The following is a 24,565-nucleotide window of genomic DNA, read 5'->3' on the forward strand; positions in this document are numbered from 1 at the left end:
CAATGCTTTAAACTAAGCAAATGCTTTTACAGAGCAACTTACACTGTTTCGTGTATGCCTGGCCAATGCTTAATATATTACATATCGGTACAATATGGCATTGTCGAGGTTGGTTAACATCTCCATTGTTTTCACACCATGGCATTGCGAAGGTTCTCCTTTCAAAACCTAACGATCACGCATATAAAGCGACCTCATGGGTGCGTGGTGGAACCGCTGACATTTAATTAATTTTTCTTCCTCCTAAGACTGTACACAGTACCCGGCGTATGAATTCGCATGCGAAGAAGATATTAGGTACAAGGCTCGATGCAGCCACTCCTGTAGTCATGTGTATGGGAAAAGTAGAATACAAACTAGTTAACAAAGGTTTCACTAAGAAATTATCCCAGGCAACCGCTCTTAGTTTTCCAAATAAATAAGAAGCCAACATTGGTTAAATTGTTTTTATTTTTTAAATTGATTTACGCCTTTTCTTCACTTTCCTATCCACTGCACTCTCCACCTTTTTGCACAACACATAACCCCACACAAGTAAAATGTTAATTTTTGCACAACACATAACCCCACACAAGTAAAATGTTAATTTTTGCACAACACATAACCCCACACAAGTAAAATGTTAATTTTTGCACAACACATAACCCCACACAAGTAAAATGTTAATTTTTGCACAACACATAACCCCACACAAGTAAAATGTTAATTTTTGCACAACACATAACCCCACACATATAAAATGTTAATTTTTGCACAACACATAACCCCACACCAGTAAAATGTTAATTTTTGCACAACACATAACCCCATACAAGTAAAATGTTAATTTTTGCACAACACATAACCCCACACAAGTAAAATGTTAATTTTTGCACAACACATAACCCCACACAAGTAAAATGTTAATTTTTGCACAACACATAACCCCACACAAGTAAAATGTTAATTTTTGCACAACACATAACCCCACACAAGTAAAATGTTAATTTTTGCACAACACATAACCCCACACCAGTAAAATTTTAATTTTTCACAACACATAACCCCACACCAGTAAAATTTTAATTTTTCACAACACATAACCCCACACAAGTAAAATGTTAATTTTTGCACAACACATAACCCCACACAAGTAAAATGTTAATTTTTGCACAACACATAACCCCACACAAGTAAAATGTTAATTTTTGCACAACACATAACCCCACACAAGTGAAATGTTAATTTTTGCACAACACATAACCCCACACAAGTAAAATGTTAATTTTTGCACAACACATAACCCCACACAAGTAAAATGTTAATTTTTGCACAACACATAACCCCACACAAGTAAAATGTTAATTTTTGCACAACACATAACCCCACACAAGTAAAATGTTAATTTCTGCACAACACATAACCCCACACAGGTAAAATGTTAATTTTTGCACAACACATAACCCCACACAAGTAAAATGTTAATTTTTGCACAACACATAACCCCACACAAGTAAAATGTTAATTTTTGCACAACACATAACCCCACACAAGTAAAATGTTAATTTTTGCACAACACATAACCCCACACAAGTAAAATGTTAATTTTTGCACAACACATAACCCCACACAAGTAAAATGTTAATTTCTGCACAACACATAACCCCACACAGGTAAAATGTTAATTTTTGCACAACACATAACCCCACACAAGTAAAATGTTAATTTTTGCACAACACATAACCCCACACAAGTAAAATGTTAATTTTTGCACAACACATAACCCCACACAAGTAAAATGTTAATTTTTGCACAACACATAACCCCACACAAGTGAAATGTTAATTTTTGCACAACACATAACCCTACACAAGTAAAATGTTAATTTTTGCACAACACATAACCCCACACAAGTAAAATGTTAATTTCTGCACAACACATAACCCCACACAGGTAAAATGTTAATTTTTGCACAACACATAACCCCACACAAGTAAAATGTTAATTTTTGCACAACACATAACCCCACACAAGTAAAATGTTAATTTTTGCACAACACATAACCCCACACAAGTGAAATGTTAATTTTTGCACAACACATAACCCCACACAAGTAAAATGTTAATTTTTGCACAACACATAACCCCACACAAGTAAAATGTTAATTTTTGCACAACACATAACCCCACACAAGTAAAATGTTAATTTTTGCACAACACATAACCCCACACAAGTAAAATGTTAATTTTTGCACAACACATAACCCCACACAAGTAAAATGTTAATTTTTGCACAACACATAACCCCACACCAGTAAAATGTTAATTTTTGCACAACACATAACCCCATACAAGTAAAATGTTAATTTTTGCACAACACATAACCCCACACAAGTAAAATGTTAATTTTTGCACAACACATAACCCCACACAAGTAAAATGTTAATTTTTGCACAACACATAACCCCACACAAGTAAAATGTTAATTTTTGCACAACACATAACCCCACACAAGTAAAATGTTAATTTTTGCACAACACATAACCCCACACCAGTAAAATGTTAATTTTTGCACAACACATAACCCCACACAAGTAAAATGTTAATTTTTGCACAACACATAACCCCACACAAGTAAAATGTTAATTTTTGCACAACACATAACCCCACACAAGTAAAATGTTAATTTTTGCACAACACATAACCCCACACAAGTAAAATGTTAATTTTTGCACAACACATAACCCCACACAAGTAAAATGTTAATTTTTGCACAACACATAACCCCACACCAGTAAAATTTTAATTTTTCACAACACATAACCCCACACAAGTAAAATGTTAATTTTTGCACAACACATAACCCCACACAAGTAAAATGTTAATTTTTGCACAACACATAACCCCACACAAGTGAAATGTTAATTTTTGCACAACACATAACCCCACACAAGTAAAATGTTAATTTTTGCACAACACATAACCCCACACAAGTGAAATGTTAATTTTTGCACAACACATAACCCCACACAAGTGAAATGTTAATTTTTGCACAACACATAACCCCACACAAGTGAAATGTTAATTTTTGCACAACACATAACCCCATACAAGTAAAATGTTAATTTTTGCACAACACATAACCCCACACAAGTAAAATGTTAATTTTTGCACAACACATAACCCCACACAAGTAAAATGTTAATTTTTGCACAACACATAACCCCACACAAGTAAAATGTTAATTTTTGCACAACACATAACCCCACACAAGTGAAATGTTAATTTTTGCACAACACATAACCCCACACAAGTAAAATGTTAATTTTTGCACAACACATAACCCCACACAAGTAAAATGTTAATTTTTGCACAACACATAACCCCACACAAGTAAAATGTTAATTTTTGCACAACACATAACCCCACACAAGTGAAATGTTAATTTTTGCACAACACATAACCCCACACAAGTAAAATGTTAATTTTTGCACAACACATAACCCCATACAAGTAAAATGTTAAGTTTTGCACAACACATAACCCCACACAAGTAAAATGTTAATTTTTGCACAACACATAACCCCACACAAGTAAAATGTTAATTTTTGCACAACACGTACCCTCACACAAGTAAAATGTTACTTATTGTAAAAACCAACTCCTCCTGTAATACGAACGTATTCTAAACTTTCTGCAACACATTTTTGCAGAAGGCATGCAAGCGACAATTAAAATAAGTGGCGAAATGACTTGTACCGGTGTCGCGGAAATCTGGTTCCCCGGAAATCTGGTTCCCATCGGCTACTGCGCATGCGCAGACACGGGACATTTTTATCAGAAATCTATAAATCTAGTTTCGAACGAAGATTACTTGAATATATACATGTTTTTAGATAGTTTATTTTATCTAATGTGAAAATGTATGTTTTATCGTCCTTTTTCTTTTTTGATGACGTGTTAACGGTAGAGGTCACTGATGGTCATACGTCATAATGTACAATTTAAGGTAAAATACAGCATCAATTTTTTATCAAGAAGAAAAATCTTTAAAAAGAAATGTACAAAATATGTTGCATCCAACAACTGTTATTTTTAGTCGGAACCAGAGTTTTAGATTTCTCAAAAAATAAGTTATAAGTAGCCAATGGGAACCAGATTTCCGGGGAACCAGATTTCCGCGACACCGGATTTGGCGTACTGGGTTAAAGTGGGAACCAACTGAACTAGGACGTTTGGTTTGTTTGGTCGTCATGCCAACACGCTCGCCACCTAGCGGTTCGATTGACGCGGTGTTTGTAGTGATTTATTTGCTCGTCTGGAGTGCGATATCCATACTGATATTTTCACAACGAAATATTTTTATAAAAACAAATCTGTAAAACATTGATAAACGATTGCAAATTAGTCGCTAATTTACCTTAACAGTTATAGCAAACAAATATAGAAACTGCCGTTGGCTGCATGCTTTTTGAGTTAAAAACACTCCAGAAAAATTTAACGAATTAAAAAATGTTTTTTTCGTCACATCTAATAATAAACAAAAAACATTCAAGAAAATACATAACTGTATTCTGACAACTCCCTTAGGCCGTTGTTAATTGTTTAAAACACGGTCAGGACATTTGGATATTATATGTGCTAAATATGTCCCATCTTGCCTCACCCTACTATAGGCTACCTGTACTCGCTAAATTTCGGGCCTCCGCGCCGGGCAACGCCTTCTTACCGTTTACGGCCTGCAATAAGTCTGTTAGATAATCTTCGTCTAGACTTACAAAGTTAAAGCGACGCTTTCGTATCGAATTTCAATCAAACTTATTTTATAAATCCTGTAACTCATACAACTGGTACTTGGCATTCCGCCATAAACTTAAAGTTGTCAAAAGTTTAATCGACTTTTCCAAAAAGATTGAATAAAAACATGAGCTGCAAACACCGCCGTAACTTTTCCACCGTGCCTCAATGTAAAGTTAAAGATAAAACAAAAGTTTCATAAAACAATTGATGTTGAGTTTGATGCACTTGTTTATATTGTTGACCCCTTATCTCGGTTACAGTTTGCTTAGCACTTTAACATTCTTGTTTCATTTTCATTCAAACCTATCGAGTCAATATGACTTGATCCTCACTCACTTATTAACTCGATAATAAACCAACCTTGTTTCGAAAGTTGAAACGACCTCGCAAGAAAATTCCGCAAAACTGAATATTCTCATTGCCGCTCCGAATCCTGAAATATTTTACAACTGACGTCACGATAGTTGATTATTACTTAGGATTAACTGAATCATGGTTTACTCCACCGTTAAAGAGTCCCCTCCACAAAATAGCACTTGAAGGAAAGATTGAAGATTTATCCGACACGCACCGCTGCACACCTGAACTTCAGCATTGTTGTCGTCACAATGATGATGAAACCGCTCCACCAATCACAACACGAGGAACAATAAGTGTCGCCCGGTAGAAAAGAATTTAAAAACAAGACGACGTATACCACATATTTTACGCAATTATGAAACACATTCTATAGTACCATGGTATTTGTACAGTCATCGGCCACGCTTTTACTTTTTTAAAAAATTCTTCATACTTTAACCATAAGGCGAAAGCCATCGTCGATTTGCAGCTCATTTTGCTCCGTCATTATTTAAACTAAATTGTTCTTCGTTAACGTGGCTTCACGGATAAATTAATTTAATTGATAAAGGAACGAAATCTTAAATTTGCACCAACATGCACGGATTCTAGGTCGACGCTAAAAATAAAAAAATATATAATAACGATATACAACCAAATATTATAAAGTCGTAATAAATATTTTATTTAAGCTTTTCAAAAACTTTTGCATATTTCCGAATATGGTACTGTGTATTTTTGTATTGCCAAAAATAAATTATTTTTTTTACAGCAAATCTTGAAACACAGAATATCCTGCGCAAAAATGTCTATAAAGACCAATACAAGGTTTCGTATCATCTCATAGACTTAGGATATTTTTAGAACTGAGTCTTAGAAACTTGGTAATATTATAGTTAACGCGATGGCAACCACGATCATAGGCCTGCACTATTGTATTAGTGATTAATCTGCCATAATATAATGGTCACCTATTTATCCTTCGCCCAATTTGGACGGTCGTTAAATATTTACCATAACTAACGCATTATGACGTGGACAATCCAATGTGGCGATCGTGAAAGGAGAATCTGGAACGTCGGGAGTTTCCAATTCATTGTCAGCATCTGTGATATCACAAACGAACACTGTGACGTCACAGAGGAATCGTAGATACAATAAGATGGTGTGTTATACTGAATGGGTAGGTAAAAATGGCTCATATTTCAAACAGGTAACTTTACACGTTTGTACACAGCATGCGGGCTGCATAATGTCACGTACCGTTTCGTTAAATTACTATAAGTTGAAAGGGGGATACCAACAAAAAATCGAAATTCGTGTATTGATTGAAATGCTTAAATGTGAGGTAGGGCCTACCGCCCACCAAAGTTAAACAACGAAACAGCTTCTGAAAAGTATGCGAGTCAAAATGCGTGGAATTTCCTATAAGAAAAAGTGTCAAGAAAATTAAAAAAACACGAAGTCGGTGTATTAAACGCTTCTTTTATGTAAATATAAAAATAGTATAGTACTGACTTTTCATGGAAGCGAATAAACATAGCACTAAACAATGCTCATTATGCCACCATTGCCACACACGTACCTGCTGCTGATCATATCTTTACAAAAAAATCGGTCGTTCGTGTTGAAAATTAAGTTTGAAAAAGTGCCAAGTCAACGTAATCTGGTGTGTAACTTAGTTATAACCCCTTTTCTACCAATAACTTAGGGGGGTTGGTTTATTAAAGATTTTTTTCGGTAATTCAGCAATCCGGGTTCAAATCTCGGCGGGACCTGTTATTATTACTGAATACAAATATTGAATCCCGCGATCTGAGCTTGTATATGTACACATTTTATAGCGGTATTTGGTCAGATCTCACATACAGAAATTGGTTTAAAATAATCATAAAACATAACAATTATGACGTCACTTAACTGTTACAATGAACTCAGTTCTGTCATAATATGCTCAAAATTAAACCTATGGTGAAAAATGTTATTTATTTTTAATTATAAATACAAGTTGAGTGGACTAAAAATTGTTTACAAATATGACTCGTGCTTCCAAATCTAAGGTTACCCCTTCTACTACCTGTAGTATTCACACGGTTCAAATCCCACGTAGAAATGGCCTACAGACACCATTTCATAAAGTGCAGGTCAGTTTATAATAAGAACTTTGATGTGAGCTATTTTTTAGCTAATACCTTTATTGAATTTAAGTTGGATATTCATTTAAAAAAACAAAGCATTCAAAAGTATGTTTAAAACCCTTGCTATTAAATTTAAGCAATATGTTTATTTTTTCAGGAAATTTCCTGATTCATTAAGTTATTTTATTGCAGATTCTGTCATGGGTTCTGGTAGTTTTCTTTACCGTGATATTTTACGGGGTGGAAAACCTGACCTTGCCTTATATTATATCTATTGCACTTGGGGTGGTAAGTATATGAATGGCGTGAATTGTTGTATTCTGCTACTGACACTATAATATATAGTAGGGTGGGGGAAGATGGGACACCCTTAATACATATTATCCAAATATCCTGATCGTGTTTTAAACCATTAACAACGGTCTGTGGAAGTCGTGAGAATACGGTTTTATAATTAATTGAATGTTCTTTGTTTACTACCAAATAGAAAGAGAAAACTAAACTAAAATGTGTCCCTCCTTACTATATTATTAATTAAAAGGCATAATATAAATTTTAAAACTAGTTTTCTATAAAAGCAAACGTCGGATTCATTGTAACAAATGATTCGTTCATCACGCGTGTCCGACGCCGTGGCGTAGTGGTTAGCGCGCCTGCCTGTAACCATTAGGTAATGGGTTCAAGGCCTGTCGCTGCTACCATTGTGGGCGTATGTGTCCTTGGGCAAGACACTTAACGACAATTGCTTCAACTCAGTGGTCACTAATGGGTTGTCCAAATTATCAGCCATACATAAAAAAAAATCCAAAAAAAACAATAATCACCCACAAAGTAACATACATGGCAACTCGAAAGCTGGCACGAGGTGTTAAACCCGTGTAATAACGACTGTCGTTTTTCGGCCACGCGAGGATAAAATAAGTTACATTCATTCATTCACTTACACGTTTACATGGCTACTTACCGCACAAAAGCTTTATATGAACGTTACAGTACGTTATACAGTAAGGTGGGGGAAGATGATGGGACATCTTTAGCACATACTATGCAAATATCCTGATCGTGTTTTAAACAATTAACAACGGTTTATGGGAGTCGCGAGGATACAGCTTTATTAATCTTTGAATTTTTTTATTTACTACTAAATGGCACGAGAAAATTGAATGAACAGTTGTTCCATCCTCCCCCACCCTACTATACTTAACTGCAGGTGATTGGGTTAATCCTGGTGGTCCTCGTATTCCTTTTGTTCCTTGGAGCACATAAAGATCCCGCACTTGAAGTTTGTCTGCCGCATATTTATGATAAAACAAGGGCGGTCCCCAAATTTGATCGTACGCAGCGTCCCCACGTGATTATGGACGACTTTTGTTGCCTTTGTGACGTCGAAGTGTAAGTTTTGTATGTTACGTCATAATATTCCTTTTAATCTTGCTTTAATTCTTTCGTATATAAACATACGGTCTATGTTCAGCCATGTCACACGTATTAAAAAATAATAATGCCAACATAGAGGACACAAGGAAAGCAAAATGCATTAATTAATAGCTATAGTATATAGTGATGTAAAGATGGATGCTGTCAGCACATATTATTATATTCCTTTAATCGTGCTTTTAAAAATTAACAACGCTCTTTTAGATACACAAGGATACGGTTAAATAATTCTGGGAAAAAATGTTAACTACCAAATTGGACGATTAAAAATAATGAAAACAGTAACCATCTTATTCCGACATACAAATATAATAAATCTTTCTACTTTCAATAAAACACGAACCTTCGCAGGAAAGTTGGCACGAAACATTGTCGTCTTTGTAACAAATGCATCGACGGTTACGATCATCACTGCAAGTGGCTCAATAACTGTGTGGGCTCCAAAAACTACAAGTAAGTTAAATAAGCCAACTTAAGAAGGACCTACTCATTCAGAATAAAATATCAGAGATATTTAACACACGTGGTCCCCTGCTTCATCAATAAAATCCCGCGCCGTGGCAAAGCGCCTTCCCTAACCCAGGGGTTAATGGGTACAACGCTCGTCGCTGCTACCACTGCTGTAGGCAAATGTGTACTCGTCGCTGCTACCACTGTAGGCATATGTGTACCGATTACTAATGAGTTGTCCAAATTATCAGCAATACGTGAAATATTCACCCACAAAGTAACTACATGGTTACTCGTAAGCTGACACAAGGTGTGTGAAACAGTACACCCAAAAACGAATTCATTCAAAATAACCTAGATTTGTTTTAACCTATTACTCTGCAACAATTAGACTCGAAACAAGAGCATGGACAAAAGTCTGCTTGCTTTCTCCCATTAAACGCTTTGCGAGCGTGTCAATGTTTAATATACCCTTCCCTCACCACCAAACCCACTTCGTTCCTTACAGGTTATTTATCTTCGCTGTTGGTGTCGCAGTTGTTGGTATCTTAATCATGACCGCTGTTTCGGTGTTCGCATTTATTTCCACCTACGTGCCCATTAAAACGACCCCAACTTCAGGTGATCTATGCGTGTTTAATGGTTTTATTTTTATCTTGCGATTAGACATCAAATGTTTTTACCTTTAAAAATGATAATGACAGTTTTTGTTAATTTTGTCCGACTGAAAATTACCCTTGCCCAACGACACATAGATGTAACCATAATCATGACAGAAATAAAGCTACAGCCCTATATCCATGAAAACAGGGTAAGCGCGACAACCACTGTAAAAAAACAGGGTTAGCCGACATATACTTATGTCCATAAATTACTTGCCAGGAGCTTGGTGGATGTACGAATACAAGTTGGAATGTCGGCTGTTGATTGTATTTAAGTTTTGTCTTGAATTGACTGGAATATACTTGTGGATACCTTTGCTATGGTACAACTACACATCACCCCGATGACGATACATGGAAATACAAACACTATATGATTAACGTCATAATGACATAACCGAGGCAATGGCACTTATAACCAACTATGGAACACACGTGTTACGGATGTATAATATTGGTTGGGATTTGTTCAAATACACATTTACTTCACTGTATACAAAGTGCTGGCGTATATATTAATTCAGCTACAACTTCTGTAAAAGGCGAATAAGGAAACAGATTTCAAATTACAGCGAACTTTTTTACGACAAATATAATCAATTTTAGATAAAAAAAAATGTTAGGAATTAAAATCACTACAAACACTTCAACAGATCTCGTGGTGTAACGGTTATCACTTTGGGCTTTGAATACAGCAATCCGAGTTCAAATCTCGGCGGGACCTCTTCTATTACTCATTGAATACATTTTAGATTAGAAAAACGTTTAAAAACGCGACACAGGTCCCGTGGTGTAACGGTTATCACTCTGGACTTTGAATCTAGCAATCCCAGTCCAAATCTCGGCGGGACCTCTTCAATTACTTATTGAATACATTTTAGATTAGTAAAACGTTTAAAAACGAGACGAAACATATCAACAGGTCCCGTGGTGTAACGGTTATCACTCTGGACTCTGAATCCAGCAATCCGAGTTCAAATCTCGGCGGGACCTCTTTTATTACTCATTGAATATATTTTGAATTAGTAAAACGTTTAAAAACGCGAGGAAACATATCAACAGGTCCCGTGGTGTAACGGTTATCACTCTGGACTTTAAATCCAGCAATCCAAGTCCAAATCTCGGCGGGACCTCTTTAATTACTTACCTCTTCTATTACTCATTGAATACATTTTAGATTAGAAAAACGTTTAAAAACGCGACACAGGAAACGTATGAACAGGTCCCGTGGTGTAACGGTTATCACTCTGGACTTTGAATCCAGCAATCCGAGTTCAAATCTCGGCGGGACCTCTTCATTTACTCATTGAATACATTTTAGATTAGTAAAACGTTTAAAAACGCGACGAAACATATCAACAGGTCCCGTGGTGTAACGGTTATCACTCTGGACTCTGAATCCAGCAATCCGAGTTCAAATCTCGGCGGGACCTCTTCTATTACTCATTGAATACATTTTAGATTAGTAAAACGTTTAAAAACGAGACGAAACATATCAACAGGTCCCGTGGTGTAACGGTTATCACTCTGGACTCTGAATCCAGCAATCCGAGTTAAAATCTCGGCGGGACCTCTTTTATTACTCATTGAATATATTTTGGATTAGTAAAACGTTTAAAAACGCGACGAAACATATCAACAGGTCCCGTGGTGTAACGGTTATCACTCTGGACTTTAAATCCAGCAATCCAAGTCCAAATCTCGGCGGGACCTCTTTAATTACTTACCTCTTCTATTACTCATTGAATACATTTTAGATTAGAAAAACGTTTAAAAACGCGACACAGGAAACGTATAAACAGGTCCCGTGGTGTAACGGTTATCACTCTGGACTTTGAATCCAGCAATCCGAGTTCAAATCTCGGCGGGACCTCTTTTATTACTCATTGAATATATTTTGGATTAGTAAAACGTTTAAAAACGCGACGAAACATATCAACAGGTCCCGTGGTGTAACGGTTATCACTCTGGACTTTAAATCCAGCAATCCAAGTCCAAATCTCGGCGGGACCTCTTTAATTACTTACCTCTTCTATTACTCATTGAATACATTTTAGATTAGAAAAACGTTTAAAAACGCGACACAGGAAACGTATAAACAGGTCCCGTGGTGTAACGGTTATCACTCTGGACTTTGAATCCAGCAATCCGAGTTCAAATCTCGGCGGGACCTCTTCATTTACTCATTGAACACATTTTAGATTAGTAAAACGTTTAAAAACGCGACGAAACATATCAACAGGTCCCGTGGTGTAACGGTTATCACTCTGGACTCTGAATCCAGCAATCCGAGTTCAAATCTCGGCGGGACCTCTTTTATTACTCATTGAATATATTTTGGATTAGTAAAACGTTTATAAACGCGACGAAACATATCAACAGGTCCCGTGGTGTAACGGTTATCACTCTGGACTTTAAATCCAGCAATCCAAGTCCAAATCTCGGCGGGACCTCTTTAATTACTTACCTCTTCTATTACTCATTGAATACATTTTAGATTAGAAAAACGTTTAAAAACGCGACACAGGAAACGTATAAACAGGTCCCGTGGTGTAACGGTTATCACTCTGGACTTTGAATCCAGCAATCCGAGTTCAAATCTCGGCGGGACCTCTTCATTTACTCATTGAATACATTTTAGATTAGTAAAACGTTTAAAAACGCGACGAAACATATCAACAGGTCCCGTGGTGTAACGGTTATCACTCTGGACTTTGAATCCAGCAATCCGAGTTCAAATCTCGGCGGGACCTCTTCAATTACTTATTGAATACATTTTAGATTAGTAAAAGGTTTAAAAACGCGACGAAACATATCAACAGGTCCCGTGGTGTAACGGTTATCACTCTGGACTTTGAATCCAGCAATCCGAGTTCAAATCTCGGCGGGACCTCTTCTATTACTCATTGAATACATTTTAGATTAGTAAAACGTTTAAAAACGCGACGAAACATATCAACAGGTCCCGTGGTGTAACGGTTATCACTCTGGACTCTGAATCCAGCAATCCGAGTTCAAATCTCGGCGGGACCTCTTCAATTACTCATTGAATACATTTTAGAGTAGTAAAACGTTTAAAAACGCGACGAAACATATCAACAGGTCCCGTGGTGTAACGGTTATCACTCTGGACTCTGAATCCAGCAATCCGAGTTCAAATCTCGGCGGGACCTCTTCTATTACTCATTGAATACATTTTAGATTAGTAAAACGTTTAAAAACGAGACGAAACATATCAACAGGTCCCGTGGTGTAACGGTTATCACTCTGGACTCTGAATCCAGCAATCCGAGTTCAAATCTCGGCGGGACCTCTTTTATTACTCATTGAATATATTTTGGATTAGTAAAACGTTTAAAAACGCGACGAAACATATCAACAGGTCCCGTGGTGTAACGGTTATCACTCTGGACTTTAAATCCAGCAATCCCAGTCCAAATCTCGGCGGGACCTCTTTAATTACTTACCTCTTCTATTACTCATTGAATACATTTTAGAGTAGTAAAACGTTTAAAAACGCGACGAAACATATCAACAGGTCCCGTGGTGTAACGGTTATCACTCTGGACTCTGAATCCAGCAATCCGAGTTCAAATCTCGGCGGGACCTCTTTTATTACTCATTGAATATATTTTGGATTAGTAAAACGTTTAAAAACGCGACGAAACATATCAACAGGTCCCGTGGTGTAACGGTTATCACTCTGGACTTTGAATCCAGCAATCCGAGTTCAAATCTCGGCGGGACCTCTTCATTTACTCATTGAATACATTTTAGATTAGTAAAACGTTTAAAAACGCGACGAAACATATCAACAGGTCCCGTGGTGTAACGGTTATCACTCTGGACTCTGAATCCAGCAATCCGAGTTCAAATCTCGGCGGGACCTCTTCTATTACTCATTGAATACATTTTAGATTAGTAAAACGTTTAAAAACGCGACGAAACATATCAACAGGTCCCGTGGTGTAACGGTTATCACTCTGGACTTTAAATCCAGCAATCCAAGTCCAAATCTCGGCGGGACCTCTTTAATTACTTACCTCTTCTATTACTCATTGAATACATTTTAGATTAGAAAAACGTTTAAAAACGCGACACAGGAAACGTATAAACAGGTCCCGTGGTGTAACGGTCATCACTCTGGACTTTGAATCCAGCAATCCGAGTTCAAATCTCGGCGGGACCTCTTCATTTACTCATTGAATACATTTTAGATTAGTAAAACGTTTAAAAACGCGACGAAACATATCAACAGGTCCCGTGGTGTAACGGTTATCACTCTGGACTTTGAATCCAGCAATCCGAGTTCAAATCTCGGCGGGACCTCTTCAATTACTTATTGAATACATTTTAGATTAGTAAAACGTTTAAAAACGCGACGAAACATATCAACAGGTCCCGTGGTGTAACGGTTATCACTCTGGACTCTGAATCCAGCAATCCGAGTTCAAATCTCGGCGGGACCTCTTTTATTACTCATTGAATATATTTTGGATTAGTAAAACGTTTAAAAACGCGACGAAACATATCAACAGGTCCCGTGGTGTAACGGTTATCACTCTGGACTTTAAATCCAGCAATCCCAGTCCAAATCTCGGCGGGACCTCTTTAATTACTTACCTCTTCTATTACTCATTGAATACATTTTAGAGTAGTAAAACGTTTAAAAACGCGACGAAACATATCAACAGGTCCCGTGGTGTAACGGTTATCACTCTGGACTCTGAATCCAGCAATCCGAGTTCAAATCTCGGCGGGACCTCTTTTATTACTCATTGAATATATTTTGGATTAGTAAAACGTTTAAAAACGCGACGAAACATATCAACAGGTCCCGTGGTGTAACGGTTATCACTCTGGACTTTGAATCCAGCAATCCGAGTTCAAATCTCGGCGGGACCTCTTCATTTACTCATTGAATACATTTTAGATTAGTAAAACGTTTAAAAACGCGACGAAACATATCAACAGGTCCCGTGGTGTAACGGTTATCACTCTGGACTTTGAATCCAGCAATCCGAGTTCAAATCTCGGCGGGACCTCTTCAATTACTTATTGAATACATTTTAGATTAGTAAAACGTTTAAAAACGCGACGAAACATATCAACAGGTCCCGTGGTCTAACGGTTATCACTCTGGACTTTAAATCCAGCAATCCAAGTCCAAATCTCGGCGGGACCTCTTTAATTACTTACCTCTTCTATTACTCATTGAATACATTTTAGATTAGAAAAACGTTTAAAAACGCGACACAGGAAACGTATAAACAGGTCCCGTGGTGTAACGGTTATCACTCTGGACTTTGAATCCAGCAATCCGAGTTCAAATCTCGGCGGGACCTCTTCATTTACTCATTGAATACATTTTAGATTAGTAAAACGTTTAAAAACGCGACGAAACATATCAACAGGTCCCGTGGTGTAACGGTTATCACTCTGGACTTTGAATCCAGCAATCCGAGTTCAAATCTCGGCGGGACCTCTTCAATTACTTATTGAATACATTTTAGATTAGTAAAACGTTTAAAAACGCGACGAAACATATCAACAGGTCCCGTGGTGTAACGGTTATCACTCTGGACTTTGAATCCAGCAATCCGAGTTCAAATCTCGGCGGGACCTCTTCTATTACTCATTGAATACATTTTAGATTAGTAAAACGTTTAAAAACGAGACGAAACATATCAACAGGTCCCGTGGTGTAACGGTTATCACTCTGGACTTTGAATCCAGCAATCCGAGTTCAAATCTCGGCGGGACCTCTTCTATTACTCATTGAATACATTTTAGATTAGAAAAACGTTTAAAACACAACGAAACATATCAACAGGTCCCGTGGTGTAACGGTTATCACTCTGGACTCTGAATCCAGCAATCCGAGTTCAAATCTCGGCGGGACCTCTTCTATTACTCATTGAATACATTTTAGATTAGTAAAACGTTTAAAAACGCGACACAGGTCCCGTGGTGTAACGGTTATCACTCTGGACTTTAAATCCAGCAATCCGAGTTCAAATCTCGGCGGGACCTCTTCAATTACTTATTGAACACATTTTAGATTAGTAGATTAGTAAAACGTTTAAAAACGCGACGAAACAAATCAACAGGTCCCGTGGTGTAACGGTTATCACTCTGGACTCTGAATCCAGCAATCCGAGTTCAAATCTCGGCGGGACCTCTTCTATTACTCATTGAATATATTTTGGATTAGTAAAACGTTTAAAAACGCGACGAAACATATCAACAGGTCCCGTGGTGTAACGGTTATTACTCTGGACTTTGAATCCAGCATTCCGAGTTCAAATCTCGGCGGGACCTCTTCTATTACCCATTGAATACATTTTAGATTAGTAAAACGTTTAAAAACGAGACGCAGCATATCAACAGGTCCCGTGGTGTAACGGTTATCACTCTGGACTTTGAATCCAGCAATCCGAGTTCAAATCTCGGCGGGACCTCTTCAATTACTCATTGAATACATTTTAGATTGGAAAAACTTTTAAAACACAACAAAACATATCAACAGGTCCCGTGGTGTAACGGTTATCACTCTGGACTCTGAATCCAGCAATCCGAGTTCAAATCTCGGCGGGACCTCTTCTATTACCCATTGAATACATTTTAGATTAGTAAAACGTTTAAAAACGCGACGCAGCATATCAACAGGTCCCGTGGTGTAACGGTTATCACTCTGGACTTTGAATCCAGCAATCCGAGTTCAAATCTCGGCGGGACCTCTTCAATTACTTATTGAATACATTTTAGATTAGTAAAACGTTTAAAAACGCGACGAAACTTATAAACAGATTAGTAAAACGTTTAAAAACGCGCCGTAACATATCAACAGGTCCCGTGGTGTAACGGTTATCACTCTGGACTCTGAATCCAGCAATCCGAGTTCAAATCTCGGCGGGACCTCTTCTATTACTCATTGAATATATTTTGGATTAGTAAAACGTTTAAAAACGCGACGAAACATATCAATAAAAACGCGACGAAACATATCAACAGGTCCCGTGGTGTAACGGTTATCACTCTGGACTTTGAATCCAGCAATCCGAGTTCAAATCTCGGCGGGACCTCCTCTATTACTCATTGAATACATTTTAGATTGGAAAAACGTTTAAAACAAAACGGAACATATCAACAGGTCCCGTGGTGTAACGGTTATCACTCTGGACTCTGAATCCAGCAATCCGAGTTCAAATCTCGGCGGGACCTCTTCTATTACTCATTGAATACATTTTAGATTAGTAAAACGTTTAAAAACGCGACACAGGTCCCGTGGTGTAACGGTTATCACTCTGGACTTTAAATCCAGCAATCCGAGTTCAAATCTCGGCGGGACCTCTTCAATTACTTATTGAATACATTTTAGATTAGTAGATTAGTAAAACGTTTAAAAACGCGCCGTAACATATCAACAGGTCCCGTGGTGTAACGGTTATCACTCTGGACTCTGAATCCAGCAATCCGAGTTCAAATCTCGGCGGGACCTCTTCTATTACTCATTGAATACATTTTAGATTAGTAAAACGTTTAAAAACGAGACGAAACATATCAACAGGTCCCGTGGTGTAACGGTTATCACTCTGGACTCTGAATCCAGCAATCCGAGTTCAAATCTCGGCGGGACCTCTTTTATTACTCATTGAATATATTTTGGATTAGTAAAACGTTTAAAAACGCGACGAAACATATCAACAGGTCCCGTGGTGTAACGGTTATCACTCTGGACTTTAAATCCAGCAATCCAAGTCCAAATCTCGGCGGGACCTCTTTAATTACTTACCTCTTCTATTACTCATTGAATACATTTTAGATTAGAAAAACGTTTAAAAACGCGACACAGGAAACGTATAAACAGGTCCCGTGGTGTAACGGTTATCACTCTGGACTTTGAATCCAGCAATCCGAGTTCAAATCTCGGCGGGACCTCTTCATTTACTCATTGAATACATTTTAGATTAGTAAAACGTTTAAAAACGCGACGAAACAAATCAACAGGTCCCGTGGTGTAACGGTTATCACTCTGGACTCTGAATCCAGCAATCCGAGTTCAAATCTCGGCGGGACCTCTTCAATTACTCATTGAATACATTTTAGAGTAGTAAAACGTTTAAAAACGCGACGAAACATATCAACAGGTCCCGTGGTGTAACGGTTATCACTCTGGACTCTGAATCCAGCAATCCGAGTTCAAATCTCGGCGGGACCTCTTCTATTACTCATTGAATACATTTTAGATTAGTAAAACGTTTAAAAACGAGACGAAACATATCAACAGGTCCCGTGGTGTAACGGTTATCACTCTGGACTCTGAATCCAGCAATCCGAGTTCAAATCTCGGCGGGACCTCTTTTATTACTCATTGAATATATTTTGGATTAGTAAAACGTTTAAAAACGCGACGAAACATATCAACAGGTCCCGTGGTGTAACGGTTATCACTCTGGACTTTAAATCCAGCAATCCAAGTCCAAATCTCGGCGGGACCTCTTTAATTACTTACCTCTTCTATTACTCATTGAATACATTTTAGATTAGAAAAACGTTTAAAAACGCGACACAGGAAACGTATAAACAGGTCCCGTGGTGTAACGGTTATCACTCTGTACTTTGAATCCAGCAATCCAAGTCCAAATCTCGGCGGGACCTCTTCAATTACTTATTGAATACATTTTAGATTAGAAAAACGTTTAAAACACAACGAAACATATCAACAGGTCCCGTGGTGTAACGGTTATCACTCTGGACTCTGAATCCAGCAATCCGAGTTCAAATCTCGGCGGGACCTCTTCAATTACTCATTGAATACATTTTAGATTAGTAAAACGTTTAAAAACGCGACGTAACATATCAAATGGGTCCCGTGGTGTAACGGTTATCACTCTGGACTTTGAATCCAGCAATCCGAGTTCAAATCTCGGCGGGACCTCTTCTATTACTCATTGAATACATTTTAGATTAGAAAAACGTTTAAAAACGCGACACAGGTCCCGTGGTGTAACGGTTATCACTCTGGACTTTGAATCCAGCAATCCGAGTTCAAATCTCGGCGGGACCTCTTCTATTACTTATTGAATATATTTTGGATTAGTAAAACGTTTAAAAACGCGACGAAACTTATAAACAGGTCCCGTGGTGTAACGGTTATCACTCTGGACTCTGAATCCAGCAATCCGAGTTCAAATCTCGGCGGGACCTCTTCAATTACTTATTGAATATATTTTGGATTAGTAAAACGTTTAAAAACGCGACGAAACATATCAACAGGTCCCGTGGTGTAACGGTTATCACTCTGGACTCTGAATCCAGCAATCCGAGTTCAAATCTCGGCGGGACCTCTTCTATTACTCATTGAATACATTTTAGATTAGTAAAACGTTTAAAAACGAGACGAAACATATCAACAGGTCCCGTGGTGTAACGGTTATCACTCTGGACTCTGAATCCAGCAATCCGAGTTCAAATCTCGGCGGGACCTCTTTTATTACTCATTGAATATATTTTGGATTAGTAAAACGTTTAAAAACGCGACGAAACATATCAACAGGTCCCGTGGTGTAACGGTTATCACTCTGGACTTTAAATCCAGCAATCCCAGTCAAATCTCGGCGGGACCTCTTTAATTACTTACCTCTTCTATTACTCATTGAATACATTTTAGAGTAGTAAAACGTTTAAAAACGCGACGAAACATATCAACAGGTCCCGTGGTGTAACGGTTATCACTCTGGACTCTGAATCCAGCAATCCGAGTTCAAATCTCGGCGGGACCTCTTTTATTACTCATTGAATATATTTTGGATTAGTAAAACGTTTAAAAACGCGACGAAACATATCAACAGGTCCCGTGGTGTAACGGTTATCACTCTGGACTTTGAATCCAGCAATCCGAGTTCAAATCTCGGCGGGACCTCTTCATTTACTCATTGAATACATTTTAGATTAGTAAAACGTTTAAAAACGCGACGAAACATATCAACAGGTCCCGTGGTGTAACGGTTATCACTCTGGACTCTGAATCCAGCAATCCGAGTTCAAATCTCGGCGGGACCTCTTCTATTACTCATTGAATACATTTTAGATTAGTAAAACGTTTAAAAACGAGACGAAACATATCAACAGGTCCCGTGGTGTAACGGTTATCACTCTGGACTCTGAATCCAGCAATCCGAGTTCAAATCTCGGCGGGACCTCTTTTATTACTCATTGAATATATTTTGGATTAGTAAAACGTTTAAAAACGCGACGAAACATATCAACAGGTCCCGTGGTGTAACGGTTATCACTCTGGACTTTAAATCCAGCAATCCAGTCCAAATCTCGGCGGGACCTCTTTAATTACTTACCTCTTCTATTACTCATTGAATACATTTTAGAGTAGTAAAACGTTTAAAAACGCGACGAAACATATCAACAGGTCCCGTGGTGTAACGGTTATCACTCTGGACTCTGAATCCAGCAATCCGAGTTCAAATCTCGGCGGGACCTCTTTTATTACTCATTGAATATATTTTGGATTAGTAAAACGTTTAAAAACGCGACGAAACATATCAACAGGTCCCGTGGTGTAACGGTTATCACTCTGGACTTTGAATCCAGCAATCCGAGTTCAAATCTCGGCGGGACCTCTTCATTTACTCATTGAATACATTTTAGATTAGTAAAACGTTTAAAAACGCGACGAAACATATCAACAGGTCCCGTGGTGTAACGGTTATCACTCTGGACTTTGAATCCAGCAATCCGAGTTCAAATCTCGGCGGGACCTCTTCAATTACTTATTGAATACATTTTAGATTAGTAAAACGTTTAAAAACGCGACGAAACATATCAACAGGTCCCGTGGTGTAACGGTTATCACTCTGGACTTTAAATCCAGCAATCCAAGTCAAATCTCGGCGGGACCTCTTTAATTACTTACCTCTTCTATTACTCATTGAATACATTTTAGATTAGAAAAACGTTTAAAAACGCGACACAGGAAACGTATAAACAGGTCCCGTGGTGTAACGGTCATCACTCTGGACTTTGAATCCAGCAATCCGAGTTCAAATCTCGGCGGGACCTCTTCATTTACTCATTGAATACATTTTAGATTAGTAAAACGTTTAAAAACGCGACGAAACATATCAACAGGTCCCGTGGTGTAACGGTTATCACTCTGGACTTTGAATCCAGCAATCCGAGTTCAAATCTCGGCGGGACCTCTTCAATTACTTATTGAATACATTTTAGATTAGTAAAACGTTTAAAAACGCGACGAAACATATCAACAGGTCCCGTGGTGTAACGGTTATCACTCTGGACTCTGAATCCAGCAATCCGAGTTCAAATCTCGGCGGGACCTCTTTTATTACTCATTGAATATATTTTGGATTAGTAAAACGTTTAAAAACGCGACGAAACATATCAACAGGTCCCGTGGTGTAACGGTTATCACTCTGGACTTTAAATCCAGCAATCCCAGTCCAAATCTCGGCGGGACCTCTTTAATTACTTACCTCTTCTATTACTCATTGAATACATTTTAGAGTAGTAAAACGTTTAAAAACGCGACGAAACATATCAACAGGTCCCGTGGTGTAACGGTTATCACTCTGGACTCTGAATCCAGCAATCCGAGTTCAAATCTCGGCGGGACCTCTTTTATTACTCATTGAATATATTTTGGATTAGTAAAACGTTTAAAAACTCGACGAAACATATCAACAGGTCCCGTGGTGTAACGGTTATCACTCTGGACTTTGAATCCAGCAATCCGAGTTCAAATCTCGGCGGGACCTCTTCATTTACTCATTGAATACATTTTAGATTAGTAAAACGTTTAAAAACGCGACGAAACATATCAACAGGTCCCGTGGTGTAACGGTTATCACTCTGGACTTTGAATCCAGCAATCCGAGTTCAAATCTCGGCGGGACCTCTTCAATTACTTATTGAATACATTTTAGATTAGTAAAACGTTTAAAAACGCGACGAAACATATCAACAGGTCCCGTGGTCTAACGGTTATCACTCTGGACTTTGAATCCAGCATTCCGAGTTCAAATCTCGGCGGGACCTCTTCAATTACTCATCGAATACATTTTAGATTAGTAAAACGTTTAAAAACGCGACGAAACATATCAACAGGTCCCGTGGTGTAACGGTTATCACTCTGGACTCTGAATCCAGCAATCCGAGTTCAAATCTCGGCGGGACCTCTTCAATTACTCATTGAATACATTTTAGATTAGTAAAACGTTTAAAAACGCGACGTAACATATCAAATGGGTCCCGTGGTGTAACGGTTATCACTCTGGACTTTGAATCCAGCAATCCGAGTTCAAATCTCGGCGGGACCTCTTCTATTACTCATTGAATACATTTGAATATATAGACTCTGAATCCAGCAATCCGAGTTCAAATCTCGGCGGGACCTCTTCAATTACTTATTGAAGACATTTTAGATTGGAAAAACGTTTAAAACACAACGAAACATATAAACAGCTCACGTGGTGTAACGGTTATCACTCTGGACTCTGAATGTTTAAAAACGAGTCGAAACATATCAACAGGTCCCGTGGTGTAACGGTTATCACTCTGGACTTTGAATCCAGCAATCCGAGTTCAAATCTCGGCGGGACCTCTTCTATTACTCATTGAATACATTTTAGATTAGTAAAACGTTTAAAAACGCGACGTAACATATCAAATGGGTCCCGTGGTGTAACGGTTATCACTCTGGCCTTTGAATCCAGCAATCCGAGTTCAAATCTCGGCGGGACCTCTTCTATTACCCATTGAATACATTTTAGATTAGTAAAACGTTTAAAAACGCGACGTAACATATCAAATGGGTCCCGTGGTGTAACGGTTATCACTCTGGACTTTGAATCCAGCAATCCGAGTTCAAATCTCGGCGGGACCTCTTCTATTACTCATTGAATACATTTTAGATCAGAAAAACGTTTAAAAACGCGACACAGGTCCCGTGGTGTAACGGTTATCACTCTGGACTTTGAATCCAGCAATCCGAGTTCAAATCTCGGCGGGACCTCTTCTATTACTTATTGAATATATTTTAGATTGGAAAAACGTTTAAAAACGCGACGAAACATATCAACAGGTCCCGTGGTGTAACGGTTATCACTCTGGACTTTGAATCCAGCAATCCGAGTTCAAATCTCGGCGGGACCTCTTCTATTACTCATTGAATACATTTTAGATTAGAAAAACGTTTAAAAACGCGACGTAACATATCAAATGGGTCCCGTGGTGTAACGGTTATCACTCTGGACTTTGAATCCAGCAATCCGAGTTCAAATCTCGGCGGGACCTCTTCTATTACTCATTGAATACATTTTAGATCAGAAAAACGTTTAAAAACGCGACACAGGTCCCGTGGTGTAACGGTTATCACTCTGGACTTTGAATCCAGCAATCCGAGTTCAAATCTCGGCGGGACCTCTTCTATTACTTATTGAATATATTTTAGATTGGAAAAACGTTTAAAAACGCGACGAAACATATCAACAGGTCCCGTGGTGTAACGGTTATCACTCTGGACTTTGAATCCAGCAATCCGAGTTCAAATCTCGGCGGGACCTCTTCTATTACTCATTGAATACATTTTAGATTAGAAAAACGTTTAAAAACGGTTCGAAACATATCAACAGGTCACGTGGTGTAACGGTTATCACTCTGGACTTTGAATCAAGCAATCCGAGTTCTAATCTCGGCGGTTATCACTCTGGACTTTGAATCCAGCAATCCGAGTTCTAATCTCGGCGGTTATCACTCTGGACTTTGAATCCAGCAATCCGAGTTCAAATCTCGGCGGGACCTCTTCAATTACTTATTGAAGACATTTTAGATTGGAAAAACGTTTAAAACACAACGAAACATATAAACAGCTCACGTGGTGTAACGGTTATCACTCTGGACTTTGAATCCAGCAATCCGAGTTCAAATCTCGGCGGGACCTCTTCTATTACTCATTGAATACATTTTAGATTAGTAAAACGTTTAAAAACGCGACGTAACATATCAAATGGGTCCCGTGGTGTAACGGTTATCACTCTGGACTTTGAATCCAGCAATCCGAGTTCAAATCTCGGCGGGACCTCTTCTATTACTCATTGAATACATTTGAATATATAGACTCTGAATCCAGCAATCCGAGTTCAAATCTCGGCGGGACCTCTTCTATTACTCATTGAATATATTTTGGATTAGTAAAACGTTTAAAAACGCGACGAAACGTATAAACAGGTCCCGTGGTGTAACGGTTATCACTCTGGACTTTGAATCCAGCATTCCGAGTTCAAATCTCGGCGGGACCTCTTCAATTACTCATCGAATACATTTTAGATTAGTAAAACGTTTAAAAACGCGACGAAACATATCAACAGGTCCCGTGGTGTAACGGTTATCACTCTGGACTCTGAATCCAGCAATCCGAGTTCAAATCTCGGCGGGACCTCTTCAATTACTCATTGAATACATTTTAGATTAGTAAAACGTTTAAAAACGCGACGAAACATATCAACAGGTCCCGTGGTGTAACGGTTATCACTCTGGACTTTGAATCCAGCAATCCGAGTTCAAATCTCGGCGGGACCTCTTCTATTACTCATTGAATACATTTTAGATTAGAAAAACGTTTAAAACACAACGGAACATATCAACAGGTCCCGTGGTGTAACGGTTATCACTCTGGACTCTGAATCCAGCAATCCGAGTTCAAATCTCGGCGGGACCTCTTCTA

The 24,565-nt window shown here is 38.3% G+C and overlaps 1 long non-coding RNA gene and 76 other non-coding genes across 77 annotated transcripts; all 77 read left to right on the forward strand.

Annotated features, from left to right (window-relative positions):
* The first annotated feature begins 9,033 nt into the window (after positions 1-9,033).
* Positions 9,034-10,773, forward strand: LOC149726137 (uncharacterized). Its single transcript, XR_016386291.1, has 3 exons — positions 9,034-9,145; positions 9,651-9,763; positions 10,025-10,773. It is a non-coding gene; the product is annotated as an uncharacterized LOC149726137 (long non-coding RNA).
* On the forward strand, positions 10,726-10,797 carry Trnaq-cug (transfer RNA glutamine (anticodon CUG)). The gene has a single exon. It is a non-coding gene; the product is annotated as a tRNA-Gln (tRNA).
* A 228-nt stretch (positions 10,798-11,025) lies between these two features.
* On the forward strand, positions 11,026-11,097 carry Trnaq-uug (transfer RNA glutamine (anticodon UUG)). Its single transcript has one exon. It is a non-coding gene; the product is annotated as a tRNA-Gln (tRNA).
* Positions 11,098-11,165: 68 nt separating this feature from the next.
* Trnaq-cug (transfer RNA glutamine (anticodon CUG)) lies at positions 11,166-11,237 on the forward strand. The gene has a single exon. It is a non-coding gene; the product is annotated as a tRNA-Gln (tRNA).
* A 68-nt stretch (positions 11,238-11,305) lies between these two features.
* Trnaq-cug (transfer RNA glutamine (anticodon CUG)) lies at positions 11,306-11,377 on the forward strand. Its single transcript has one exon. It is a non-coding gene; the product is annotated as a tRNA-Gln (tRNA).
* Positions 11,378-11,605: 228 nt separating this feature from the next.
* On the forward strand, positions 11,606-11,677 carry Trnaq-uug (transfer RNA glutamine (anticodon UUG)). Its single transcript has one exon. It is a non-coding gene; the product is annotated as a tRNA-Gln (tRNA).
* Positions 11,678-11,905: 228 nt separating this feature from the next.
* On the forward strand, positions 11,906-11,977 carry Trnaq-uug (transfer RNA glutamine (anticodon UUG)). The gene has a single exon. It is a non-coding gene; the product is annotated as a tRNA-Gln (tRNA).
* Positions 11,978-12,045: 68 nt separating this feature from the next.
* On the forward strand, positions 12,046-12,117 carry Trnaq-cug (transfer RNA glutamine (anticodon CUG)). The gene has a single exon. It is a non-coding gene; the product is annotated as a tRNA-Gln (tRNA).
* Positions 12,118-12,345: 228 nt separating this feature from the next.
* Positions 12,346-12,417, forward strand: Trnaq-uug (transfer RNA glutamine (anticodon UUG)). Its single transcript has one exon. It is a non-coding gene; the product is annotated as a tRNA-Gln (tRNA).
* A 68-nt stretch (positions 12,418-12,485) lies between these two features.
* On the forward strand, positions 12,486-12,557 carry Trnaq-uug (transfer RNA glutamine (anticodon UUG)). Its single transcript has one exon. It is a non-coding gene; the product is annotated as a tRNA-Gln (tRNA).
* A 68-nt stretch (positions 12,558-12,625) lies between these two features.
* On the forward strand, positions 12,626-12,697 carry Trnaq-uug (transfer RNA glutamine (anticodon UUG)). Its single transcript has one exon. It is a non-coding gene; the product is annotated as a tRNA-Gln (tRNA).
* A 68-nt stretch (positions 12,698-12,765) lies between these two features.
* Positions 12,766-12,837, forward strand: Trnaq-cug (transfer RNA glutamine (anticodon CUG)). Its single transcript has one exon. It is a non-coding gene; the product is annotated as a tRNA-Gln (tRNA).
* A 68-nt stretch (positions 12,838-12,905) lies between these two features.
* Trnaq-cug (transfer RNA glutamine (anticodon CUG)) lies at positions 12,906-12,977 on the forward strand. The gene has a single exon. It is a non-coding gene; the product is annotated as a tRNA-Gln (tRNA).
* A 68-nt stretch (positions 12,978-13,045) lies between these two features.
* Positions 13,046-13,117, forward strand: Trnaq-cug (transfer RNA glutamine (anticodon CUG)). The gene has a single exon. It is a non-coding gene; the product is annotated as a tRNA-Gln (tRNA).
* Positions 13,118-13,341: 224 nt separating this feature from the next.
* Trnaq-cug (transfer RNA glutamine (anticodon CUG)) lies at positions 13,342-13,413 on the forward strand. The gene has a single exon. It is a non-coding gene; the product is annotated as a tRNA-Gln (tRNA).
* Positions 13,414-13,481: 68 nt separating this feature from the next.
* Trnaq-uug (transfer RNA glutamine (anticodon UUG)) lies at positions 13,482-13,553 on the forward strand. Its single transcript has one exon. It is a non-coding gene; the product is annotated as a tRNA-Gln (tRNA).
* Positions 13,554-13,621: 68 nt separating this feature from the next.
* Positions 13,622-13,693, forward strand: Trnaq-cug (transfer RNA glutamine (anticodon CUG)). Its single transcript has one exon. It is a non-coding gene; the product is annotated as a tRNA-Gln (tRNA).
* A 228-nt stretch (positions 13,694-13,921) lies between these two features.
* Positions 13,922-13,993, forward strand: Trnaq-uug (transfer RNA glutamine (anticodon UUG)). Its single transcript has one exon. It is a non-coding gene; the product is annotated as a tRNA-Gln (tRNA).
* Positions 13,994-14,061: 68 nt separating this feature from the next.
* On the forward strand, positions 14,062-14,133 carry Trnaq-uug (transfer RNA glutamine (anticodon UUG)). Its single transcript has one exon. It is a non-coding gene; the product is annotated as a tRNA-Gln (tRNA).
* Positions 14,134-14,201: 68 nt separating this feature from the next.
* On the forward strand, positions 14,202-14,273 carry Trnaq-cug (transfer RNA glutamine (anticodon CUG)). Its single transcript has one exon. It is a non-coding gene; the product is annotated as a tRNA-Gln (tRNA).
* Positions 14,274-14,497: 224 nt separating this feature from the next.
* Positions 14,498-14,569, forward strand: Trnaq-cug (transfer RNA glutamine (anticodon CUG)). The gene has a single exon. It is a non-coding gene; the product is annotated as a tRNA-Gln (tRNA).
* A 68-nt stretch (positions 14,570-14,637) lies between these two features.
* Positions 14,638-14,709, forward strand: Trnaq-uug (transfer RNA glutamine (anticodon UUG)). Its single transcript has one exon. It is a non-coding gene; the product is annotated as a tRNA-Gln (tRNA).
* Positions 14,710-14,777: 68 nt separating this feature from the next.
* On the forward strand, positions 14,778-14,849 carry Trnaq-uug (transfer RNA glutamine (anticodon UUG)). The gene has a single exon. It is a non-coding gene; the product is annotated as a tRNA-Gln (tRNA).
* A 228-nt stretch (positions 14,850-15,077) lies between these two features.
* On the forward strand, positions 15,078-15,149 carry Trnaq-uug (transfer RNA glutamine (anticodon UUG)). The gene has a single exon. It is a non-coding gene; the product is annotated as a tRNA-Gln (tRNA).
* Positions 15,150-15,217: 68 nt separating this feature from the next.
* Trnaq-uug (transfer RNA glutamine (anticodon UUG)) lies at positions 15,218-15,289 on the forward strand. The gene has a single exon. It is a non-coding gene; the product is annotated as a tRNA-Gln (tRNA).
* Positions 15,290-15,357: 68 nt separating this feature from the next.
* On the forward strand, positions 15,358-15,429 carry Trnaq-uug (transfer RNA glutamine (anticodon UUG)). Its single transcript has one exon. It is a non-coding gene; the product is annotated as a tRNA-Gln (tRNA).
* A 68-nt stretch (positions 15,430-15,497) lies between these two features.
* On the forward strand, positions 15,498-15,569 carry Trnaq-uug (transfer RNA glutamine (anticodon UUG)). The gene has a single exon. It is a non-coding gene; the product is annotated as a tRNA-Gln (tRNA).
* Positions 15,570-15,636: 67 nt separating this feature from the next.
* Trnaq-cug (transfer RNA glutamine (anticodon CUG)) lies at positions 15,637-15,708 on the forward strand. Its single transcript has one exon. It is a non-coding gene; the product is annotated as a tRNA-Gln (tRNA).
* A 205-nt stretch (positions 15,709-15,913) lies between these two features.
* Trnaq-cug (transfer RNA glutamine (anticodon CUG)) lies at positions 15,914-15,985 on the forward strand. The gene has a single exon. It is a non-coding gene; the product is annotated as a tRNA-Gln (tRNA).
* A 68-nt stretch (positions 15,986-16,053) lies between these two features.
* Trnaq-uug (transfer RNA glutamine (anticodon UUG)) lies at positions 16,054-16,125 on the forward strand. Its single transcript has one exon. It is a non-coding gene; the product is annotated as a tRNA-Gln (tRNA).
* A 68-nt stretch (positions 16,126-16,193) lies between these two features.
* Positions 16,194-16,265, forward strand: Trnaq-uug (transfer RNA glutamine (anticodon UUG)). Its single transcript has one exon. It is a non-coding gene; the product is annotated as a tRNA-Gln (tRNA).
* A 67-nt stretch (positions 16,266-16,332) lies between these two features.
* On the forward strand, positions 16,333-16,404 carry Trnaq-cug (transfer RNA glutamine (anticodon CUG)). The gene has a single exon. It is a non-coding gene; the product is annotated as a tRNA-Gln (tRNA).
* Positions 16,405-16,472: 68 nt separating this feature from the next.
* Positions 16,473-16,544, forward strand: Trnaq-uug (transfer RNA glutamine (anticodon UUG)). The gene has a single exon. It is a non-coding gene; the product is annotated as a tRNA-Gln (tRNA).
* Positions 16,545-16,653: 109 nt separating this feature from the next.
* Positions 16,654-16,725, forward strand: Trnaq-cug (transfer RNA glutamine (anticodon CUG)). The gene has a single exon. It is a non-coding gene; the product is annotated as a tRNA-Gln (tRNA).
* Positions 16,726-16,817: 92 nt separating this feature from the next.
* Trnaq-uug (transfer RNA glutamine (anticodon UUG)) lies at positions 16,818-16,889 on the forward strand. The gene has a single exon. It is a non-coding gene; the product is annotated as a tRNA-Gln (tRNA).
* Positions 16,890-16,956: 67 nt separating this feature from the next.
* On the forward strand, positions 16,957-17,028 carry Trnaq-cug (transfer RNA glutamine (anticodon CUG)). The gene has a single exon. It is a non-coding gene; the product is annotated as a tRNA-Gln (tRNA).
* A 205-nt stretch (positions 17,029-17,233) lies between these two features.
* Trnaq-cug (transfer RNA glutamine (anticodon CUG)) lies at positions 17,234-17,305 on the forward strand. Its single transcript has one exon. It is a non-coding gene; the product is annotated as a tRNA-Gln (tRNA).
* A 68-nt stretch (positions 17,306-17,373) lies between these two features.
* Positions 17,374-17,445, forward strand: Trnaq-cug (transfer RNA glutamine (anticodon CUG)). The gene has a single exon. It is a non-coding gene; the product is annotated as a tRNA-Gln (tRNA).
* Positions 17,446-17,673: 228 nt separating this feature from the next.
* Positions 17,674-17,745, forward strand: Trnaq-uug (transfer RNA glutamine (anticodon UUG)). The gene has a single exon. It is a non-coding gene; the product is annotated as a tRNA-Gln (tRNA).
* A 68-nt stretch (positions 17,746-17,813) lies between these two features.
* Positions 17,814-17,885, forward strand: Trnaq-cug (transfer RNA glutamine (anticodon CUG)). Its single transcript has one exon. It is a non-coding gene; the product is annotated as a tRNA-Gln (tRNA).
* A 68-nt stretch (positions 17,886-17,953) lies between these two features.
* Trnaq-cug (transfer RNA glutamine (anticodon CUG)) lies at positions 17,954-18,025 on the forward strand. The gene has a single exon. It is a non-coding gene; the product is annotated as a tRNA-Gln (tRNA).
* Positions 18,026-18,093: 68 nt separating this feature from the next.
* Positions 18,094-18,165, forward strand: Trnaq-cug (transfer RNA glutamine (anticodon CUG)). Its single transcript has one exon. It is a non-coding gene; the product is annotated as a tRNA-Gln (tRNA).
* Positions 18,166-18,532: 367 nt separating this feature from the next.
* On the forward strand, positions 18,533-18,604 carry Trnaq-cug (transfer RNA glutamine (anticodon CUG)). The gene has a single exon. It is a non-coding gene; the product is annotated as a tRNA-Gln (tRNA).
* A 69-nt stretch (positions 18,605-18,673) lies between these two features.
* Positions 18,674-18,745, forward strand: Trnaq-uug (transfer RNA glutamine (anticodon UUG)). Its single transcript has one exon. It is a non-coding gene; the product is annotated as a tRNA-Gln (tRNA).
* Positions 18,746-18,802: 57 nt separating this feature from the next.
* Positions 18,803-18,874, forward strand: Trnaq-uug (transfer RNA glutamine (anticodon UUG)). Its single transcript has one exon. It is a non-coding gene; the product is annotated as a tRNA-Gln (tRNA).
* A 68-nt stretch (positions 18,875-18,942) lies between these two features.
* Positions 18,943-19,014, forward strand: Trnaq-cug (transfer RNA glutamine (anticodon CUG)). The gene has a single exon. It is a non-coding gene; the product is annotated as a tRNA-Gln (tRNA).
* A 68-nt stretch (positions 19,015-19,082) lies between these two features.
* Positions 19,083-19,154, forward strand: Trnaq-cug (transfer RNA glutamine (anticodon CUG)). The gene has a single exon. It is a non-coding gene; the product is annotated as a tRNA-Gln (tRNA).
* Positions 19,155-19,222: 68 nt separating this feature from the next.
* Positions 19,223-19,294, forward strand: Trnaq-cug (transfer RNA glutamine (anticodon CUG)). Its single transcript has one exon. It is a non-coding gene; the product is annotated as a tRNA-Gln (tRNA).
* A 223-nt stretch (positions 19,295-19,517) lies between these two features.
* On the forward strand, positions 19,518-19,589 carry Trnaq-cug (transfer RNA glutamine (anticodon CUG)). Its single transcript has one exon. It is a non-coding gene; the product is annotated as a tRNA-Gln (tRNA).
* Positions 19,590-19,657: 68 nt separating this feature from the next.
* Positions 19,658-19,729, forward strand: Trnaq-uug (transfer RNA glutamine (anticodon UUG)). Its single transcript has one exon. It is a non-coding gene; the product is annotated as a tRNA-Gln (tRNA).
* A 68-nt stretch (positions 19,730-19,797) lies between these two features.
* Positions 19,798-19,869, forward strand: Trnaq-cug (transfer RNA glutamine (anticodon CUG)). The gene has a single exon. It is a non-coding gene; the product is annotated as a tRNA-Gln (tRNA).
* A 68-nt stretch (positions 19,870-19,937) lies between these two features.
* Positions 19,938-20,009, forward strand: Trnaq-cug (transfer RNA glutamine (anticodon CUG)). The gene has a single exon. It is a non-coding gene; the product is annotated as a tRNA-Gln (tRNA).
* A 223-nt stretch (positions 20,010-20,232) lies between these two features.
* Trnaq-cug (transfer RNA glutamine (anticodon CUG)) lies at positions 20,233-20,304 on the forward strand. Its single transcript has one exon. It is a non-coding gene; the product is annotated as a tRNA-Gln (tRNA).
* A 68-nt stretch (positions 20,305-20,372) lies between these two features.
* Trnaq-uug (transfer RNA glutamine (anticodon UUG)) lies at positions 20,373-20,444 on the forward strand. Its single transcript has one exon. It is a non-coding gene; the product is annotated as a tRNA-Gln (tRNA).
* Positions 20,445-20,512: 68 nt separating this feature from the next.
* On the forward strand, positions 20,513-20,584 carry Trnaq-uug (transfer RNA glutamine (anticodon UUG)). Its single transcript has one exon. It is a non-coding gene; the product is annotated as a tRNA-Gln (tRNA).
* A 227-nt stretch (positions 20,585-20,811) lies between these two features.
* Positions 20,812-20,883, forward strand: Trnaq-uug (transfer RNA glutamine (anticodon UUG)). Its single transcript has one exon. It is a non-coding gene; the product is annotated as a tRNA-Gln (tRNA).
* A 68-nt stretch (positions 20,884-20,951) lies between these two features.
* Trnaq-uug (transfer RNA glutamine (anticodon UUG)) lies at positions 20,952-21,023 on the forward strand. The gene has a single exon. It is a non-coding gene; the product is annotated as a tRNA-Gln (tRNA).
* A 68-nt stretch (positions 21,024-21,091) lies between these two features.
* Positions 21,092-21,163, forward strand: Trnaq-cug (transfer RNA glutamine (anticodon CUG)). The gene has a single exon. It is a non-coding gene; the product is annotated as a tRNA-Gln (tRNA).
* A 224-nt stretch (positions 21,164-21,387) lies between these two features.
* Positions 21,388-21,459, forward strand: Trnaq-cug (transfer RNA glutamine (anticodon CUG)). The gene has a single exon. It is a non-coding gene; the product is annotated as a tRNA-Gln (tRNA).
* A 68-nt stretch (positions 21,460-21,527) lies between these two features.
* On the forward strand, positions 21,528-21,599 carry Trnaq-uug (transfer RNA glutamine (anticodon UUG)). Its single transcript has one exon. It is a non-coding gene; the product is annotated as a tRNA-Gln (tRNA).
* Positions 21,600-21,667: 68 nt separating this feature from the next.
* Positions 21,668-21,739, forward strand: Trnaq-uug (transfer RNA glutamine (anticodon UUG)). The gene has a single exon. It is a non-coding gene; the product is annotated as a tRNA-Gln (tRNA).
* A 68-nt stretch (positions 21,740-21,807) lies between these two features.
* On the forward strand, positions 21,808-21,879 carry Trnaq-uug (transfer RNA glutamine (anticodon UUG)). The gene has a single exon. It is a non-coding gene; the product is annotated as a tRNA-Gln (tRNA).
* Positions 21,880-21,947: 68 nt separating this feature from the next.
* Trnaq-cug (transfer RNA glutamine (anticodon CUG)) lies at positions 21,948-22,019 on the forward strand. Its single transcript has one exon. It is a non-coding gene; the product is annotated as a tRNA-Gln (tRNA).
* A 69-nt stretch (positions 22,020-22,088) lies between these two features.
* Trnaq-uug (transfer RNA glutamine (anticodon UUG)) lies at positions 22,089-22,160 on the forward strand. The gene has a single exon. It is a non-coding gene; the product is annotated as a tRNA-Gln (tRNA).
* A 212-nt stretch (positions 22,161-22,372) lies between these two features.
* On the forward strand, positions 22,373-22,444 carry Trnaq-uug (transfer RNA glutamine (anticodon UUG)). The gene has a single exon. It is a non-coding gene; the product is annotated as a tRNA-Gln (tRNA).
* A 69-nt stretch (positions 22,445-22,513) lies between these two features.
* On the forward strand, positions 22,514-22,585 carry Trnaq-uug (transfer RNA glutamine (anticodon UUG)). Its single transcript has one exon. It is a non-coding gene; the product is annotated as a tRNA-Gln (tRNA).
* Positions 22,586-22,654: 69 nt separating this feature from the next.
* Positions 22,655-22,726, forward strand: Trnaq-uug (transfer RNA glutamine (anticodon UUG)). Its single transcript has one exon. It is a non-coding gene; the product is annotated as a tRNA-Gln (tRNA).
* A 57-nt stretch (positions 22,727-22,783) lies between these two features.
* Positions 22,784-22,855, forward strand: Trnaq-uug (transfer RNA glutamine (anticodon UUG)). Its single transcript has one exon. It is a non-coding gene; the product is annotated as a tRNA-Gln (tRNA).
* A 68-nt stretch (positions 22,856-22,923) lies between these two features.
* Positions 22,924-22,995, forward strand: Trnaq-uug (transfer RNA glutamine (anticodon UUG)). Its single transcript has one exon. It is a non-coding gene; the product is annotated as a tRNA-Gln (tRNA).
* A 69-nt stretch (positions 22,996-23,064) lies between these two features.
* On the forward strand, positions 23,065-23,136 carry Trnaq-uug (transfer RNA glutamine (anticodon UUG)). Its single transcript has one exon. It is a non-coding gene; the product is annotated as a tRNA-Gln (tRNA).
* A 57-nt stretch (positions 23,137-23,193) lies between these two features.
* Trnaq-uug (transfer RNA glutamine (anticodon UUG)) lies at positions 23,194-23,265 on the forward strand. Its single transcript has one exon. It is a non-coding gene; the product is annotated as a tRNA-Gln (tRNA).
* Positions 23,266-23,333: 68 nt separating this feature from the next.
* Trnaq-uug (transfer RNA glutamine (anticodon UUG)) lies at positions 23,334-23,405 on the forward strand. The gene has a single exon. It is a non-coding gene; the product is annotated as a tRNA-Gln (tRNA).
* A 446-nt stretch (positions 23,406-23,851) lies between these two features.
* Positions 23,852-23,923, forward strand: Trnaq-uug (transfer RNA glutamine (anticodon UUG)). The gene has a single exon. It is a non-coding gene; the product is annotated as a tRNA-Gln (tRNA).
* A 145-nt stretch (positions 23,924-24,068) lies between these two features.
* Positions 24,069-24,140, forward strand: Trnaq-uug (transfer RNA glutamine (anticodon UUG)). The gene has a single exon. It is a non-coding gene; the product is annotated as a tRNA-Gln (tRNA).
* Positions 24,141-24,208: 68 nt separating this feature from the next.
* On the forward strand, positions 24,209-24,280 carry Trnaq-cug (transfer RNA glutamine (anticodon CUG)). The gene has a single exon. It is a non-coding gene; the product is annotated as a tRNA-Gln (tRNA).
* A 68-nt stretch (positions 24,281-24,348) lies between these two features.
* Positions 24,349-24,420, forward strand: Trnaq-uug (transfer RNA glutamine (anticodon UUG)). The gene has a single exon. It is a non-coding gene; the product is annotated as a tRNA-Gln (tRNA).
* A 67-nt stretch (positions 24,421-24,487) lies between these two features.
* Trnaq-cug (transfer RNA glutamine (anticodon CUG)) lies at positions 24,488-24,559 on the forward strand. Its single transcript has one exon. It is a non-coding gene; the product is annotated as a tRNA-Gln (tRNA).
* The last annotated feature ends 6 nt before the right edge of the window (positions 24,560-24,565 follow it).

This window comes from Ciona robusta, chromosome 12, assembly GCF_009617815.1.
Source record: "Ciona robusta chromosome 12, ASM961781v2".
NCBI classification, from domain to species: domain Eukaryota; kingdom Metazoa; phylum Chordata; class Ascidiacea; order Phlebobranchia; family Cionidae; genus Ciona; species Ciona robusta.